Source organism: Chlamydotis macqueenii, chromosome 3, assembly GCF_036417535.1.
Source record: "Chlamydotis macqueenii isolate bChlMac1 chromosome 3, bChlMac1.mat, whole genome shotgun sequence".
In the NCBI taxonomy this organism is placed as follows: Eukaryota; Metazoa; Chordata; class Aves; order Otidiformes; family Otididae; genus Chlamydotis; species Chlamydotis macqueenii.
Window position 1 is genome coordinate 77,036,201 of NC_141558.1, and position 19,321 is coordinate 77,055,521.

The 19,321-nt window shown below is 42.5% G+C and overlaps 1 long non-coding RNA gene across 1 annotated transcript in view; it reads left to right on the forward strand.

The window, feature by feature from the left end:
• Nucleotides 1-19,058, forward strand: part of LOC147601318 (uncharacterized) — a 36,232-nt gene extending 17,174 nt beyond the window's left edge. Inside the window, exons 2-5 of the long non-coding RNA XR_015258254.1 lie at nucleotides 7,517-7,610; nucleotides 12,272-12,367; nucleotides 18,815-18,907; nucleotides 19,007-19,058. This is a non-coding gene — a long non-coding RNA (uncharacterized LOC147601318). The remainder of the gene's footprint in view (nucleotides 1-7,516; nucleotides 7,611-12,271; nucleotides 12,368-18,814; nucleotides 18,908-19,006) is intronic.
• Nucleotides 19,059-19,321: the final 263 nt, after the last annotated feature.

The window sequence follows — 19,321 nt, forward strand, 5'->3', positions numbered from 1 at the left end:
CTAAGTGGTGTCCAGATATAGTTGAAGTGGGCAGTGTACATAATAACATAATTATGGGTGTTATAGTGACGTAACAGCAGCAGGAGCTCGGCTCCTGACTCCTTTGTTTTCCATTCACACCCACCATGATCTACTGCTATATTTAGTTGTTTTTCACAGTGCTACCTAATACTGTCATCCCAAGTATTTTAAGTAAAAAAATAAAGATAAGACTGTATTGATTTTCCATGGAAGCCCGAACACTGGAATCTTTTCTTGCAGATGATAATTCAAACTGAGAGGAGGGTGGGGTTTTTTTGTTTTGTTTGTTTTTTAGATTATTGTCATCTTTTGTGTGTGAAATGCAATTGCAGTCAGGGCAGAGCGGCAGCTGGTAGGAACCGTCCCAGTTCCACTGCCTTCTGCGAGCTGGGACTATCTATGTTGGCTGAGGAGCTGCTCCAGACAATTTAAGGCAAGCTCGTGGAGCGTGAAGGAACTGAGATTATTATAGAACTAAGTGGTGTTTGGGGATTTAAATAAAGGAAGTTTTGACTGCTGAATTGCTGCACTTTAACAATTCTCAGTCTATCATTTTTGGCACAGCTTGCTTGCGTGGGCTCGTCGTTCCAAAGACACCTGAAAAACTCCCGTGTGCTTCTCAGGTAGCGCTGGCATGGCGTAGGGTGGCAAAGCTCAGACCCAGGAGGCGTTTGCAGCAGGCAGCCTTGCATTCTGCTTACACCACATCGTAACCTAACTTCCCATGCCCAGAAGTTAGGCATTGCGATTCTCCCAAAAGAGAAGATCTAATTTTCAAAATACAACTTTTGTGGAGAGATATACCTGCTGCGGTGAACTAATTACTGGTGTGTGGGTCTGTGTGTCACCTGTGGCCATTTTGCTTTGGCCCACAACAAGAAAAAAAGAGGTTTAATGCCTCATGGAGCACTGATTTTTCCCTCTATGTCCTTGTTATCATAGAATTGGCTTCTGAATTAGAGCAAAGGCTTTGTCAAACACCACTGAATCACGTATGCTGTGAGTGAAGCTTGCAATACCAACATCAGAAATGTCGTCTGTGTTTAGCAGTATAGGAAAGTGTGACGCTGTTCTAAAGAAAAAAATGCTCTCGGGAGTCCCAGACTAGATGAAGCCACAAGTCCAAGAGCCCTGGAAGGATGTTGCTTGCCAGCTTTACAATAGGTTTATTCAGCAGGAGTCAGCAGGGTTGCCTATCTGTGTTCCTATAGTCAAAGCTCATTCATTCTGTGCAACATAGGTCAGCTCTGGTGCAACTATTGATATCTGTAGAGCACTTGCCCTACTGCTGTGATTTACAAAAAAAAAAAAAAAAATCAACGCTATTGTTACAAAGGATTACTGGACTCCTCTATGTTGTATTTATTGCAACGTCGCAGTTCTCTCTTTCTTTATTTGAGTACACACACTAGGTCTTACCTGAAGCGGTGTGAACATGTGAACAAAGATGGAGAGGGGTGTGTATAGGAAGAGCTTTCAAAAATTGTTCCCTCTTCCCAAGATCTATTTAAAAGTATTTTAACAGCAGACAAACAAATCCCCTCTCCTCAGTCTCAGCCTCATTCTTTGTACAAATTCAGTGACACTGCACTGAGGATCCAGATCATTCAATATTTATTTTTTATTTTAAATAACTCCAGAAAAAAAAAAAAAACCAAACCACTATCAATCCTTGCCTTCTCCTATTTTGATCACCTCGCTCTACGGAGGAAAGTGGTGCCAGTATATCACCAAGTCACTGTGTATGTGGGTATGTTTTAGAACTCCCCACAAAGGTCCATTGCAGTGTTTGAGGGAGACCTGAATGATGCCATGGGGACCCACCTGGATGGAGGCTGCTGAGGTGCAAGACAAGAGGATCTCCTATAGCCAACCACGCAGAAGGCAACTGCTGCATCGAGTAACAGTAACACAGACAACTGATCTTTATCTACTGCCAAGACAAGCACTTCTGCTAATGAGATCAATGCAGTCTTCTATATCTAATAACGCTTATGCTCAGCTTGATGAAGGTGAGGACAGAAATTCCTAAAAAGCTCGATTTTAATAGCAATGTTCAAGCAGAATTCCCTTTTGCCTCACTGGGCAGTGTAAAAGGCTTAGAGCATAAGAGAAGAGATTAGGATCTTGGACAGAGGAATTTTCTTCATCACTTCGGGTGGCATATGGCAGAGCACTGCCTCAGTTTCCCTGACTTCCTAGTGTTGCTTTCTTTCCCCAAAAAGAGTTGTCTGACTGAATTCAGAAGCATGAATGAGGTTCTCATATGCGACAATGCTTAAAGCCAGAGCAATGCCTATAAATATGTAAATTAGAGTTTTGTTTTATCCTGGGAAGGGCTGGAACTTTCCTCAGGAGACTTTCTCTGACTTCAGGACTGGTTTCATTAGGTACCCTTGGCAATGCAAAATGGCAGTGCATGAATAAATGGATTGGAAGATGTACATGCAGCTCCTGCTACTCTCCAAATACCTTTCCCAGCTCTGAAAGCAACACAGATTTTAATCATGGAGCAACAGATGATTGATGGATGATTAATAGCTGATTTGTGAGATTCGTTTAACTTCACTTTACTTATACACCGTATGTAGAATTAGTTAAGGCTTGTACAGGAAAGGAAGTGATGAGCCATTGTTCCCATTAAATTATAATGACAGCCTTCCTCATCACTGTATATTTATTATGTAAGAAAAGGAAATGTCTAGTAAAAATCTGTATAGGCTAATAACACCTTCATAATATAGTCCCTCTTTTCTATTGAGTTGAATAGCCCTCCTACTGACTTTTACTGGATTATTAGAGTTAATTACATCAATTGCAATATAATTGATTCTTAAATACTATGTAGGAACCTCATACAATTATGGAAAAACAAAAGTCATCTAGACATCTCCGATCAGAAAAGATTTGGAATTCCTGCACATTTAATTCCTGATAATCACCAGTCAGTTTGGACATTAAGATTGCAGGGTTTCTTGTTTTCTTTCTGTTAGGTTTTGACAGAATTGATAGTTTTACAACATTTAACTCAGTGTGCATGGAAATATAAGATTAAAGAGACGAATGTAATTTGCTAAAATCGTTACTTCATCTCCTAAAAGTGAAATGTGTTACCTGCCTGTCTACATTAAAATACAACTTACGCTCACACATGCAAGCCCAAGAGAAAAAAAAAACAACAAAACCAAACCAGAAATATGTATTTATCATTCAAGGTTGAAGTCCTTTATCCACAGGTGCAAGCGTTCCTACAGATCTTGCTTGCTGGAGTCACCAAGGGCCTTCAATGTAATGACATGAAGCAGAGCTGAGCACAGATCTCCAGAGGGTAGAAGATCTATGCATTATTTCACTGAGTAACTTTGACATAAAAATGGTTTCTAAGGGATGGTGCTGTATTCCAGATAAAGATTACAGACCATTCAAAGGAAGGTGCTTTTAGATAAACCCTCTGAGGCATGCTACAACATTATTAAGCAGCAGTTCAACTTTAAAGCCAGTCAGACACAACATTTTTTGTGAGTCTGTTCTTGGTCAGTCCCCTGTGGTACCAGTGTAGGAGATATTAGTCATTTTAGTTTGTTGTTTGGTTTTTTGTTGTTGTTGGTTTTTTGGTTTTTTTTTTTTGCCAGCTTTGTTACAGTTCTCCAGTGGCCTTCTAGGAGCCATGCAGGGTTTTTTTTTGAGTCAGTTTGCTTTGTGTTTGTGGCTAGATTGTGCAGCTAAAGGCTTCACAAGGTAAATTCAACGCTCTTTATGTTGCCCCATTAAATGTCCTCAAGTCTGTTCAGTTGGTGTGGGGATATCACTTCAGAGTTCCAGCTGAGCATTATCTGTAAGTTATTATTATGTGAAATAATAACTTCTGTTACGGTTATTATTTTTAGTCTTATTATTAATATTTTAGCTTTACAACTTAATGCACACACTTAACCACACTGCAACAGCCGACTATCAAAGACTTCCCTGAGGAAAAATTAAGCACTTAGAGCAATAAATTATGAAAAGACTACGTCTAAGGGCACCATCCACCTTGTTCTCACACCCGCTTTTAGTGTTAAATAAATCATAACATCCTGTTCATCGTGCCGTCAGTAGGGGTTAAATAAGTCACTGTAAATGAGCTCCAAATCATAGGACGTAGCTGGCTTCCAAGTTTTTTGTTTGCAAGGAGAAACAGCTCCAGGCCTTTTGATAGCTCAGGTCTTTAAGGAAAGCCTTTTTTCCATTTCAACTACTTCCTGTTAATGTGGAAATGAGAGGAAATGAATGTTAAGCAGAAGGATGGGCCCACCCTTTTCCAGTCGTGTGCCTAATTTGTCAGGTGCAATATTGGCACCTGGAGGCTTGTTTTGGCTCCTATTACATCCTTGCTGGGGAAATATCAGAATACTTGTAACTAGCAGCACAGGACTTCAAAGCATTTTTGTTATAGGAAGAAAGAAGAAAGGATGCCGTCATTAGAAAATGCAGAATTGAATGGCTCAATTTGTTTGCTGAGTGTCAGGGTTATAAACAGCAATAAGTTAAAAAAAAAAAAGAAGAGAAAAATTATGTGATGTTTCATTCTAAACCTAGCTGTGACCGTTAAGCATGTAAGGAGGTACACCCTGTAAAATTACCTCTTGGAAATATACATGCTTTGAATGTGTTCTTCGTACTTCTGAATCTTCATATAAAATACTTCATTGCTGAGAACTTGCATTTCAGTAGGAGGCATAAGTGTTTTGTGGTAAAACGATTTATGACCTTTGAATTACAGAGATGGAAAACCTGTTGTAAGGCGCTCTGGATCTTAGATCAAAATCTGCAAACTTACGGTGCCAGAGCCTGCCTGGTGTCTTTACTTCATGCTAAACACCTAAGTCATACTTTCTGCTGTGGGACCTTTCTCGGATTAAGGAACTGCCCAAGATGAGTAAAAGTGTCCATGCTTGGCCAGTGTTTTAGTGATACATCTCTCTGGCTGAATCTGTAGAAAAAAAAAAAAGATGTATTTAAGGCTCTGGTAATGGAAAGAATCATAGAATAGTTTGGGTTGGAAGGCACCATTAAAGGTCATCTAATTCAACCCTCCTGCAAGCAGCAGGGACACCTCCAACCAGATCAGGTTGCTCAGAGCTCTGTCCGACCTGACCTTGAATGTTTCCAGGGATGGGGCATCCACCACCTCTCTGGGCAACCTGTTCCAGTGTTCCACCACCTTAATTGTAAAAAAATTTCTTCCTTATACCTAGCCTGGATCTGCCCTTTTTTAGTTTAAAACCATTACCCCTTGTCCTATCGCAACAAGCCCAGACAAAAAGTTTGTCCTCATCTTTCTTATAAGCCCCCTTTATATTCTGAAAGGCTGCAATAAGGTCTCCCTGGAGCCTTCTCTTCTCCAGGCTGAACAGCCCCAACTATCTCAGCCTGTCCTTGTAGGAGAGGTGCTCCAGCCCTCTGTTCATCTTTGTGGCCCTCCTCTAGACTCACTCCAACAGGTCCATGTCTTTCTTCTGTTGGGGGCTTCAGAGCTGGACACAGTGCTGCAGGTGGGGTCTCACCAGAGCAGAGTAAAGGGGGAGAATCACCTCCCTTGACTTACTGGCCATGCTTCTTTTGATAAAGCCCAGGATGCGGTTGGCTTTCTCGATTGCAAGCACATATTATTGGCTCATGTTGAGCTTCTCATTCATCAGCCCTCCCAAGTCCTTCTCCTCAGACTGCTCTCAGTCCATTCCCTGCCCCACCTGTATTTTTGCTTATATAAACAGGAGACTGAAGAAGAACTTATTCCCTAGTAGTGTTCTGAACTGTGAAGTGACTAGGGTTGGTTTGGATTTTTAGAACTGTTTAACATTTTGGACCAAAGTAACCATTCATGTGTCACTTTTTTTCAGTCATGAATTACAATTAGTATTTGGGGGTGGGAGGAGGGAAGACGGTTTAGCTAATTATTATTTCATTCAGGTAAATCATGGTGAATCAAGCCGTGAGTGATATATACAGATCTGCAACTGTTCTGAGAGAAAATCCATTCAGATCAATGAAATGAGATAATAGACTCAGGAAATCCAGCTGCTATGCAGATGTTGGGTGGAATTTTCCAGGGAAAAGCAGTTATGCTATTTTTTGTGCCTGATTCTGCATCTCTTGCTCAGGAGGAAGTCTCTCTTGCTGGAGGGCAAGTTACCGCACAGCAAGCAAACCCCCTGCTGAGGAAACATCAGTGGGTTTGGGATTCACTAATCCCTTTCTTCCAGGTTAGCTTAATCTGTACCTGGGTTAGGTGGAAGTTTTGAGGTCAAGCATCCACAGTCATCTCTCTGCTGTGAGCAGGCAATATACTGTGTCTCATTTCAGCCATCTTGGACTTGCAAGGAGTCTCATTTTGACTGTAGAGGATGGCTGTGTGTTTTGGAGTGTCTGTTTCTTTCTTCACCTGAGCATTGCCAGGTGATAATTTACTTGAAGGGTACTGTATTTTGCAGCCATCAAAGATTTCTTTTTTATGCTTCTCTGATTTACATAGGGTATTAGACTGGTAAAGGAGACACAAGAGTGCCTTGATCAAAGTTCTATCTTGGTGCTCAGGGTACTTCACCATCTTTTTTGACAGAGCCAGTGATTCCTGGCCTTCATTTCTTGAGAGTGTGCTGACTGACCTCCTGTCCAAATACCATCAAAATGAGGCTTATCTAGTCCAACCCCCCTGCAAGGAGCAGTGACATCTCCAACCAGATCAGGTTGCTCAGAGCCTCATCCAACTTGACCTTCAATGTTTCCAGGGATGGGGCATCTACCACCTCTCTGGGCAACCTGTTCCAGTGTTTCACTACCCTCATCACAAAAAGTTTCTTTTTTATATCTAGTCCATATCTACCATCTTTTAGTTTAAAACCATCACCCCTTGTCCTATTGCAACAATCCCAGACAAAAAGTTTGTCCCCATCTTTCTTATAAGCTCCCTTTAAGTATTGAAAGGCTGCAATAAGGTCTCCCTGGAACCTTCTCTTCTCTGAACAGCCCCAAATCTCTCAGCCTGTCTTCACAGGAGAGGTGCTGCAACCTTCTGATCATTTTGTATAGGGAAAGAAATCTGCTGTGGATATGCATATAACAGCAGTAGTACATATTGTGTGATGACTTCAATGCAAGGGCTCTGCAGCAAGGACAGTTTACTTCATAAACTATTCAGCAACCATTTAAACTCAGCCCAAGGATTTGCACTGAAGTGGCTGAGGATTGCTCATGTGATGAGTCCTGCTGACTCAGTGGTGAGGGTAGGGGATCTGGAGCTTCAGGAGAGGTACAAAAGTCATTGGACGCAAGGAAAGAGCAGAGCTTGGTAATCCTTTACTCCCACCCCCAGAGACATTTCTGCTGATTGTGGCCTAATTTGTGGTAAACTGCAGAACTACAAAAAGCCATAAAAACTCTGAAATAAGTGCAAGGGTTTTCCTGTACATGCTTATTTTCCTCTAGTAACGTTCCCTTTTCTCGATTCTCCCAGAGACACCAGGAAGGATTAATGCTACAAGAGGCCTGAGTGACCTCTCTGCCTCCACAGATGACCATTATACTGATAGTTCCTGAACCAGTTTGAGGTACGTACATTTCTGTCATATAGTGGCACTGCATGATCTAGGAAACTGACTTTCTTGCTTTGTAATTTTTAGGCTTAATTATGTCACTCTCTACAAACCCAGATGTCACGAATTTTGGGGAACAGGTAACTCATCTTCCTTGCGGATGGGTGAAAGAGCCTTGCAGGGAGAATACCGCCTTGTTCTGGTGACATATTCCACTTTGCCCTGATCTCTGAAAGAGACACAACTTCTCCCTTTGATACATTTTCTGGCATATCCTTTCCCATTGTGTCAGTTACTGCATTTCTCTGCAACTCCAAGGAATACAAATAAATAAATGAAATAAATGGGCTTTGGGGGGCGATCCCTGACAGCTACAGCAATTGTCAACTACTTAGATTCCGCATGTCCGTGAGTTCAGCCGGGATCGGTGTGCTTCTGACGTGCCATTTCCACTGCCCGGGAACGGTAGCATTCAGCACTTCCTTTTCCTTTGTTTTAGAGACTTATAGAACAGGTCATGTGCTGGTGCAAATATAGCCGGTTGCTCTCCACACTGGTATCTTTTGTACCGTATGTATAGCATTGATAAGCAGCATATGTGTCTGCTTCCCGGCTATACAGTGTTTCCACTCTGATCTCAGGAGTGTAGCTAAATCAACATATCCTTTGTGATGTGCAGATGGAAATAATCTCCAGAAAGATGCATTTCTGAGCTGTGCCCGGTACGTATTTATTTGAGAGGTACAGCTGGTTTGTGGAAAGGTACAATCCAAGACCATATGGGAGCACAGTGCTAACCCTCCTCAAGCAGCTTTACGCTGCTCTTGTGGCCCCCCATGACCATCATAGGGCCTCTGGGAGAATCCTTTGATGTGGAGGGACTTGCCAGGCAGGTTGTTACTTGGAGCAGAAAGAGGGGCAGCCTGCCTTTACAGCCCGGTGTGCTCTGCTGCTGGCTACCAAACCCTCCACCCCGCCTCAGGACCTTGCAAGCTGCCCCAGTATCAAGTTGCCACAAGGTGCTCTTCAGTCCTGCTCCCTGAACTGGACCAGATGCAGACAGGACATTTCCATCCTAGAATGGCCTAGGTAAGGTTTGCTGATGTACTTCTAGTTAACGGACCTAAATCCAGATTTCAGATCTGTAACCAGGTACAAGTGTAAATGTCCCCATGTTCTGTGACTGCTTGGGGTAACACTTCAGTTCAGGTTCAGTGTCCAAAGGTCTCTGAGAGACTCTAAGCTTTCCACCCTATGATGGAAGAGAATTACATTTCTGATAGTTTTGCCCAATTCAAGCCTAATGGATGCTAAAGGGGTAACATACATCTAATAAACTCATATCGGCAATGTAAAGACACTTCTGTTTCCTCAAAGGCTTGCACTATAAAAAAAAAAGACAATAATTTGAATCAGAATATGTGAGGATCTGGCAAAACAGCTACACCTGTAAAAACACAGGTTCAATATCAATACCTGCATCATTAATGACATGCTACTAATAAAATATTGTATGGGTGAGATCCAGCTAACCAAAGAAGAGAGACAGGCATTTTTTGGTGGGATTCATCTCAGCTGTTAGGATGAGGCGAATGGTGCCCCATTTTTTCTCCATGGATTACACAGCGAACCCAGGGCAGGAAGTGCTGTACTTGGGGTACTTTACGGCAGCTATAGGGGAGTGGGTGGGTGGTTACCGGCGCCTTGACCTGTCAACCCCTCCTGCGAGGAGGAGAGCACTGGACTGACAAACCACACAGTGGATGCGGGCACTGGGGCTGTTTGCTGAGAAAACTCATATCTGTTTGCGCAGGTTTATTCACAGATGTTTTAAAATGTAGTTCCCTTGCACAGGTCAGGCTGTGAACACCTGAGTTTTGGTTCCTCCCACAGTAGTTTCACAGGGAACTTGTGCTTTCTTTCCTGAGTGGACATTTTGCCTAGGGAAACGCCCAATGTAATTTTACAACCCAAACCCCTCATTCCTCTGCATACTCAGATGTTCAAATGGAGAGTTCTCCGTGAATAAAAACTGTTATGATTTTAGCTCACAGGTACATACTGTAAGCAACCCTGGAAAGCACCCTTCTGCCCGCTGAATTCAGACAAATACTCCTGGAATAGTCTTTTCTCTGTCTTGTCCTGCTCCTTCATGTTACCAAGGGCTAATTTTAAATTGAGTCACAAATATTTTCAAAATATAAGAGCCTATTCCTGTGTGCTGGCATCAGTCAATAGCTGCTCCTCCTCCTCCTCAGCAGTGAGGTGAGGTGGGGCAGGGAGGCCCAGGACCACCATTTCCCTCCCCAAGGGAGGGCAGCGCAGGCCACCAGGAGCCTTGGGGCTGCCATTTTGTGCCATGATGGGAGTCTTTGAGGCCATGCACTCTCCTCTACAACATGCTTAGGTTGTTGTGTGTATATCTACAACAACTTTCATTGCAGGGTCCCTGAAATATCCCCTGCAGACCTTACAGGAAGTGTCTTTTGCTGTGTGCGGAGCTCGTTGAGCCCCTGAGAGGAGGAGCACACATGGCAGCAGGGGCCCTGGCAGTGACTCCTGTAATGCCGTGTGCCCTACAGCAAGACAATTCCTGTTGCCCAGGCAAGCACGCTGTGGTGTGGCACAGTTACGTGGGCTTTCCTAAGGTCAGGCATCAGTCAGCAGCAGGGCTCTGGCATCCCTTCACAGTTCTGCTGTTTGTAATTTGTATTATCATTGCTGCGACAATGCTCGAAAATGGCTCCTTCTTTCTGAATAAAAGGAAAGTCACTGCTCATATCTCAAGGATAAAAGCCTGTCTGGCTGGAAATCAGTGCAGGGTGCTGAAAAGGGGCAGGACAGCTGAGCCAAGCACAGCAGTCTGTGTCCCTGGAGAGCAGCGCTTCGGTTCCCCAGAGCAGAGGCTGCTGCTTTGGCACCAAGTGAGGTGGACCTCCCCTTCCCCTCGCCATTGCAAGCAGCGGTGGAAAAACTGAGCCGCTTTCCCACATGGGACCGCCTAGGCTAGCCAAACGCTGCAGAGCCTGCTCCTGGCTGACCATGATGATAACCAGCCGTATATCTTGTTTTCATGCCCTTACTGATTGATTTGTCAGCTCTGCCTCCTCAGCTGGTCCAGCACCCCAAGTCCTCTTCCTTCACCTGCATTTATTTGGCCTTCCTGAAACTTGTGATGCTGTTCTCTGCATATTACCTGTGATACAGCAGCAGGAGGTTTCAGGAGGTTTTTCAGAAGGTTTTCAAGAGATTTTAGAATGAGGGCAGTGGAGTGATGCTGTTGCAGGACAGCCCGAGAGGAAAGGTGCCTGAGAGAACTCAGGTCTCTGACCCAAGAGGAGAGTGAAACACAGCAAGTCTTGTCTGTTTTCATGGTGAAAAGGGACAATCTGAAATGGTAATATTTTTATTCTGTTGCCAACATGTAGATTTTTGAAAAATGTGGGGCCTGCCCTCTAGAAAGGTGTTCAGTGTCCTTCAAGACACCATTTCAGTGAGCTCACCCCCCAGGACCATGTTCTCACTGGAACGGTGCACCCATGCATGCACATTCCCCCAGCACAAATCAAAAATCCTTCCTTTTAACAAATTCACAGAGCCTCACAAAAACCTATGGGAATATCTGGTTTTGCATGCAAATATTTACCAAGTAAAAATGGATACTTTTCCACAGCTCCTAGTCCTAGGCTTCTTCTGCGGAGAGACTGCCAACCATACATGCATGCTGGTTTGGCACCGGGACAGCACATTCCCTAGAGAGTAGAACGAAACCATAGACTCCTTTCACTTGTGAACCCTTTCCACGGAGCAGGTGAAAGCGTGCTGAACTCACCCTTGCCTCCTAGCCTGGCAGTTTTCTAAATGTCATTTGAAAGTCTCAGCCCCTCCTCCCTCCTCCCCCTGTCCCCAGTTTTATCCCTCTTTCAGGAGGCAGCCATCAGCAACAAAAACCACAATGCGGGGCTTGGCTGGCTGCATGCATTCAGCAGCTGCTGTGTTCCAAGTTCTGGGCAAGCCACAGCTATCCAGATTCCCACTTGTCCTATGTCTTCTGCCTCAGTTGCAGTACAGCATCTTGAGCTAGAAGGACCACTAATTGACCAGCTTGGACGGGTTGCCAGCACTGCAGCACAGTCAGCCTGCTGTCCCCAGTTCTCTGTGCCTTTCCCCCCTTCGCTACACTTCCAGCCCTTTCTGATCCAAAGCTTGTGATGTCTTCCAAGTCCTCCTTGCATTCAAGACTCTAATTCGGCATGTGGTATGCTGTGCTTTTCCAGCAGGCTGCTTTTCGTCATTATCTCTCCACCCAAGTGAATGTTCAGGGTGGGGATGTTCTTTCTTCAATTATTGCAGAGAACTAAAATGCAAGCAATAAACGCTAAAGCTAGATTTTTCTAATACAAAACATCAAGCAAAATCTTTGTGTTCCCATGTAATTATTCTGAAAGAGTTACAAGCTTGGACATAAAAATGCAGTCCTCTATCTTAAAATATGAAGCAGTGCTTTCTTACAGGATAAGATAAGAACGTGATTTAAGTTTGCTTTAGCCCATTTCTTCACTGTGTTGTGCTGACATCATTGTTCAAAGAAATTGTGCTTTTGGAAGGAAAAGGTTAAAGTTTGCTACTGATATTCATCAGGAGATGGATATTTAATCTTTAATCTCTTGTTCTAGGCCCCTACTTCGGATCAACTCATTATCCCGAATAAACGATGTGTCATTCCCATTATTTATGTTTCACTGCAGCCAAAGTATCTGGACCTCGTTTTGGTAAGCACCATTCATTTCGACCCATTCAGTATTAATCTCCCTTCTAACATCTTTCCTGTCCTATGTGCTGTCCCCTATTTGCTTTTATGTTTTCCGCAGAGTGTTTATAAAAGGATAATCTTTTACAAAGCAGACAGAATTTTTGTGTATAAACTGCTCTGTTTGAATGCCTCATTGATATACCATCTAAACTGAAGTGTTCAGCAAGATTAGTGCATCCACTGAGCCACTGAACTGGGGAAAAATATGGGAACCTCTCCTTTCTTTATAGCGAGAGAGGGTAGCTAATGATGCCATCTTCTTTTAAATAGGATACTTTTAGCAGATGGACTTTGAGAATATGAACACATTCCACAAATAAAAAATAATCAGCAAAGGAGGTGGTGTATTGTGACAAATAAAAGGAGAAAAAGGCACAAAATGTATAGATTATGTAAAGACCCTGAGCCAGCTTCCGTCCTAGTGAAACTGATGTAAATGCAGAATAATGCAGTTAAAATGACGTAAATTAGTGGTTTTTTACATCATTGTCGCTCACATAAGTATCTCGTCTCTTTGTATCGTAATTGCCGACGACTTCAGCTAGGATAGGGACTTGCAATGCCTTGAAATGCAAATGATACATTTTTCTCTTTCTCATGCTGATATAAATTTCCAGTGAGACTGTTTGGAGCACGATCCCTTCCTTTTTGCATAAAATAAATAAATAAAGATTGCCTGGCACACAAAATGTACACTTATTTCGGCTGTCTCCTTTGCAATGTGTATCTGGTGACATCGGGTGCCACTGACACACCCTCCGAGATGCTGACACTTTATGTTAGAAGAACACAGTATGCAAATGAATCTGTGCCCATATTCCCACATTTAGATGGGAAAAATCCCAAACAGACATGTGGTAGTATCATTTGAATGGCATAGATTCTTAAATACATTTGTCACTCTGTACACTCGCCAGCTCTTCTTTGAAGATATAAACCACCAAAACACTCCAAATTTTATCCGTCATGACTCCGTCAACATGTACCAGTGTTTAGCATGTTATTTTAGTTAAATTGCATTATTGTTGTCCATCTATTATGACATAAACTAGGATCGGTGCCCTTGCATTAAAATGAAATAAATGCCGTAAGAAAGAGTTGGGAAAAAGAAAACATTGAGAAAGTAATTTAGCAGCAAAGGAATGTGAGGAGGAATACTAGAGAGGCAGGAAGCACAAAAGGTAACAGGCACCCCTAGTTCCAGCTTTAAAAGGGATCAATCATGTGTTTGTGAGGGGCTGCATGCTGAGCAGTACCACCTTTGAGAACTGTGCATAGCGAGAGATGGGACCCCTCTGCACAACTCCCCTTGTCATTTTTAATTCACCTCCCCCACTGATATGACCCAGATCTGACTTCTAGTAAGAAAACACTGTCCATGGCTATTTCTGGAGTCTGTCAACACTACTGCAAGTTTAGTGAGAGCAGTTTGTGGGTCGGGGACAGAAGTAACCCAGCTTACATCCAGCTTACTGAGTTGTCATTCCTCTTTGGAGATAGTCCATGTAATTTAGTACACAGAAGCGGTCTCAAGGAAATAATTGCCTGTTCAGTCCTAAGAAGACTGGTAATAAGAAAATGGTAATAAGACTGTAGACACTGAAGCAGTATATCTTGTTGGTGTAAGGGCAGGGAGATCTAGACACTAACACAATTAGTACCATGTCTCATCAAAAGGGATTTCCCACATTTATATTGCTCAGAAAGAGCTTTCCATAAATTTGATGTGAGTACTTGGCAAACGCAGCAGCCATCAAATACCAAGAAAAATATGTTTGTGATACCTGCAACATAGACCTAAAGAAACAGAGAACATTAATATTCCAGAAGGACTCTTTAGGTACCCATAAAAATTGGATGTTACGGAGACTCTGTCAAGGTTGAGAGGTTCAAACCTTAACCTGACATAAAACTTGCATTGTAAAATTTCTTTCTTATTGTGAAAAATCAGGATTTCACACTAGCAGTACGGCTGAACTGAGTGCTGACCAACCAGGTGGCTCCAACATGTCTGGCATGCATTTGCTTTGTCAAGCAGACATGGGAATCCTTTCCTTGTGGATCAGACCGGGGTTTTGGCAGTGAGGGGCCAAGTCCCTCTGGCTCTTAGCAGCTGGGGCAGCCTGAGAGGTAGGGATGTCTTGGGAGGAGAGGGGTGCAGCCTGCCTTTGTATGTACAAGGTGGTGCAAGGTGTTGCTGTGCACCCAAGGAAATCTCTTTAAATGGTGTTCCTCATAGAACACCATTTTTAGCTTCATGGGCAGGGTGGCTCCATTTGAGGGTCCAGGGGCTAATGAGTGCAGCTCCTTTTAGGGATCACCAGAGCAGAGAAGCTGCACTAGCTTCTACATCAGAATTGCGCTTTTCTCTTATCCCCTTTTCTGTGATCCCCTCAAGTCTCTCCTCTATAAATGAAAAGAAATGAAGCTCTTCCAAGGGTCCCGCCTGCAATAACCAGCCCTGACCAACTCACTTTAAGAAAATAATTGGGAATGTTTCCTACAGAAGCTGTCTGAGCACACAGAAATGCCAGAGTGACAAACACAGCTTAAATCCCTAGACTGCCAGACAGATAAAGATGGTCTGTCCCCAAATCTGCCTGTCCCTTGTATCGCCATGTCAAACTGAAGCAGAAACCTTTCACACATCATCACTTCTGTTAGCTTAAGCCCAGATCCTTGCACCTTTAGTCATGGTTAGTAATGCCTTACTGCACAAGTGGTGCTAGTGACTTCTCCAGGGCAGCTCCTGGAAGAAGCAGCTATTGAAATCTGCAACTGGAATCTAAGTGTCAAAGCTGCAGCAATTCCTTAGCTACATTTAAGGCAGCACTGTACTGTATTTTTAATTAATTTAGGAATCAAATTCAGTAAAAGAAAATTGTACTTTTTACCTAGGTGACTCTTCCTATGGCTATTAGTACTTTGAGGGCTCAGATAAATAAATACGAATGTGCTAATAGCTCTTTTTATTGCTTTCACCAAAAATCCTGTTAAGGCTGGAATGCAGGTTTTAAATCCAGAACAGACAGTTGTAATTGTCCTGCCTTGTGTACATAGTCCAGGCCACTCATTTGGCACCCACCATTTCACTTCATGGTATCATTTCACTTATGGGGACATTTTTGCACATTGAATACATCCCTACAAAAAGTGTTTTGCCAAGTGAGGTTTTTTGGACCTCATTTGGAAAGCCCGCATAGATCTGGCTTTTGGGTCTCTTCTGACTTCGGAAAAAACTTCTGATGAAAGCTAAATCAGTTAACACCAAATTGGGTTGATAGGGGGATCCTTGTCTTCTCAGCTAACAGTATGAAACCAGATAAAGGGGTTGATTTGACAGCTGAATAGATTTCCAAAGAGGGGTCATTTTCTCCCATGACCAAATAATATGGTAGAGATATGCAAGGGTATGTGTGTGCCTTTCAACAGCAGGCAGAGTGCAAGAGCTTACTTATCTCTAAAGAGCTTTTCTGGTGTCTAAAATAAAGAATGCAGAATTTCTGAATAATCAGGGAGCAGATACTTCTTCTATTTTCCCTTGAGTGACCAACTACACCAGGAGAACTTGGTGTTCTCAGTAATGCTATGTGTTTTCATTAGGAATTGAAACACTGCAGCTTTCAGAAAGTCTTCAGCACCACGAAATACTGAGCCTTTATAGTTTAACACTGTAATCTTCGTAGTGCCTCCACACAATATTCCACTGACCACCTCACATTGATTTTATTCCACAGTCATTGAAATATCTTGATGCTGTATTGTTCTTCTGGAGTTGTCATTGTGTTTATGGAAGTCTATGGGGGAAAGAAATTGGACAGTAAATATCTTAGGGACACATTTTGGCTCCTTTGCACCAGCTGATGTGGAGAAAAGTCTCTGGTTCTTCCAGACGATTAGTTTGTTTACAAAGGACTTGATGACTGTACTATTTATTTGCTATTTCCTTTTTTTTTTTTTTGGCAACATCGGCATTCTCACACTTTTTTTTTTCTTCAGCAACTGTAAATATGGAAGAAGGATTCTTGGACTCTATTTCTGTCATCTAGATCTCCTTTTTCTTCTGTTTTTGCTTCCCCCACACACCCTTTCCCATGTCTTTTTTGGCAGATAAGAAGTCTTTTGCATGTTGCACATCACCTAACCAAGAGTGGTGGCTTGAGGTCTGGATGTGGAGGCTGTGAACACACCAAGGCTGAATTTCTTGGGTATCTCAGTCTTTGAGGAATAAAGTACACTATCATTCATCAATGGAGAGGGAGGTGGAAGGCAGTTGATTAGTAATGGAATACAAAGTCATTTAGCTCTAAGTTGGCAGTAGTAACAACTGATAGCTATTTACATTGGAAGGTTGTTGCTGGGCTGTGTGAAACAAGCTTGTGGTTTCCATCCAGTTTCTTGTGAAAAGCAGCACCGCCACTGCGTTCAGCATCACTGTGTTCATTCCCACACACAATTTCAACAAAAAGACAGACAAATTCTTACCCAGCTTTTGGTAGTTAGCAAGAGTTCTGCCATTCAGTGGCTCTGGGTCATGCCCAAGTAGACAGGGAGCCTGAACTTCCCAAGAGCCAGGGAGGAACCTCTAGGGTTAGCGGCAATGCGTGCCACAAAACATTGCACTGCTCCTGTCTGTCTGGGTAACAACCTCAGGGGTTTTTAATTTGGCCCTCCTGTTCATTTTTAAACATATCAGTAGTTACTGGAAATTCATTTTCTAGTGGGTTACTCACAGTTAACAAAGTTCTGAATAGCTGGAGAGCCAAACATAACAAAATAGTCCTTTCTCATAGAAACACATTTTAATATTCATCAACAGCAAAACCATTACAGAAATCCATTAATGAAAAAGATAAAGGTAGAACAAGAAATGTAACCTTCTGGTTTGTGAGTGGAATTGTATCGTCTTTAAAATGATGTCACTTCTGGTGCTTTACTTTGAAACTGAAGGCAATGTTTTAACACAGCTTGCATAACCTCTGCATGTGTTTTTATGCTGTGCCATTACAGGACTCTACTGTGATGGCTAACTCCTCTAGCCAAAATTGTTGACCTACACACTTTTTAAAGAGTCCCTAATTTCTTCTGCTAGGATTAATTAGGAGCTTTTCTGCACACTGTAGAGTTTTGCTACATCCCTATGCCTTTTGCAGAAATTAACTACTTAACATAGATTACCACCACTGACAGTGTGTGATTATTAAAGTAAATAACTAATATGAGACTGACGTAATTGGCATTATTGTGCTCAACTATATTACCAAATAAAACACAAAAGAGTTGAAACAATCTGGAATGACTGAAGTAGGTAAATGACTTCCAGAATAAGTAGGTGACAAGCGGGAGCAGATTCTCTTTCTCTCAGTGGGTGGCTGTGTGATTTTGAATAGGTGTGTAGCATACTTATATTTCTTTTTTCTATGGTGCAAATGAAAGTGGTGTGACATTGTCCAGCACCTAGGAGAGGAATCAAGACCTTGTCCCTGCAGGCAGAGCCCTGTTCCACAATGAATTTTACTTTCATTGTGACATTTTGAAGGTACTACATGGTAATGACACATTGCTTCAGTAATTTTTGTACAGTGTCTCTATGAGCTCTCCCCATCTGTCATGACAGCATTAGTCTTGGCATCTCTGATGAAAGAATCAAAATTAAAAGGGAGAACAAAAAGTCAATTTCTAATGGGTTCCAAATACCCATTCTTACAAGCATGAATTAAATATTGCTCTCATCTTGCAGCCTTCCAGCCATATTACGTGGATAAAAACCTCAAAACTATTTAAAATTAAAAATCCTGTTAAAAGCAGAAATATATATAAAGTAAAATAATATTCAGCTGTTTAAACTAACCTGTTGATAGGCTGTCAGCTGTCATTTGATTTGCACTTCATTTGAATTAATAAAAAGTAAACCATAAGCATCATGATTTACAGTAATATAAAAGCTATTACAAAGGACCTTCATCATAAGCTTCTTTGTCATAAAGCTATTGTATCTTACTTTCAATCACTAAACACTGTTAAAAACATTTCCTAATACAACACCGCCTGATGCAATATACAAATTCCTTTGCTTCAAAAACTAGCTATAGGGATATGACTTTGAGTCTTTAGAGACAAATTGGAAGTTTCTTCTTGCATCAGTAGTGTAAAAAAAGTATTTTCGTACTTCAGCTTTTCTTGAGGCTACACACACATACACAGAGACACAGACAAACACACCTCAAGTTTATGCACAGCCATTAAAGTGCCTTTATGCCTCCTCCTTTACTTTAAATAACCCTTGGACAAACAACATCTAGTTACCCAAATATGCCAATTCATTCGCTCCTTTGAAAAGTGCCATGGACTTTATATTGACCTCAGTTTCATATCTCCTCTTAAAAATGGTTTCTCCTTCTCCCAGATGTGCTGCTTTTTGGAGTTAATAATGCCATGAAGGAAGAGATGGAGTCACTGGATGCCTAATGCTACTTCCTTTGGGGTTTCCTCACCCATGGTACGTGAGCAGTCTACGTGGCTCTTGTCTATTCTGTCTGGTCATGGTAGTGTCACAGTTGCTCACAGGAGACGTGATCCTCCTGTGTGGTCCTTGCAGCACTCCTCAGGTACCCACAGACAAGGGTGCAAGGAAAGAACCGGGGAGTGACCAGGCACCACAACATCCCCAAGGCACACCCAAAGCACTGGGCACTCGTGTGTGCACACACCAGGGCTGCTAACACGTGTCCCAGTTGACCACCTGGCACTGTCCACAGTGCCACACCCTCACATTGCAGCTCAGCAGTTCTGTGCCCTCTTCCTGCAGAGTCCCTGGAGTGCAGGTAACCCCCTAAGTCCATCACCTCTTCTGCTCCCAGTGAAGGTGAGGTCTGTCCTTCCACAGTGATTTTCTCCTTAAACTGATCCTGGA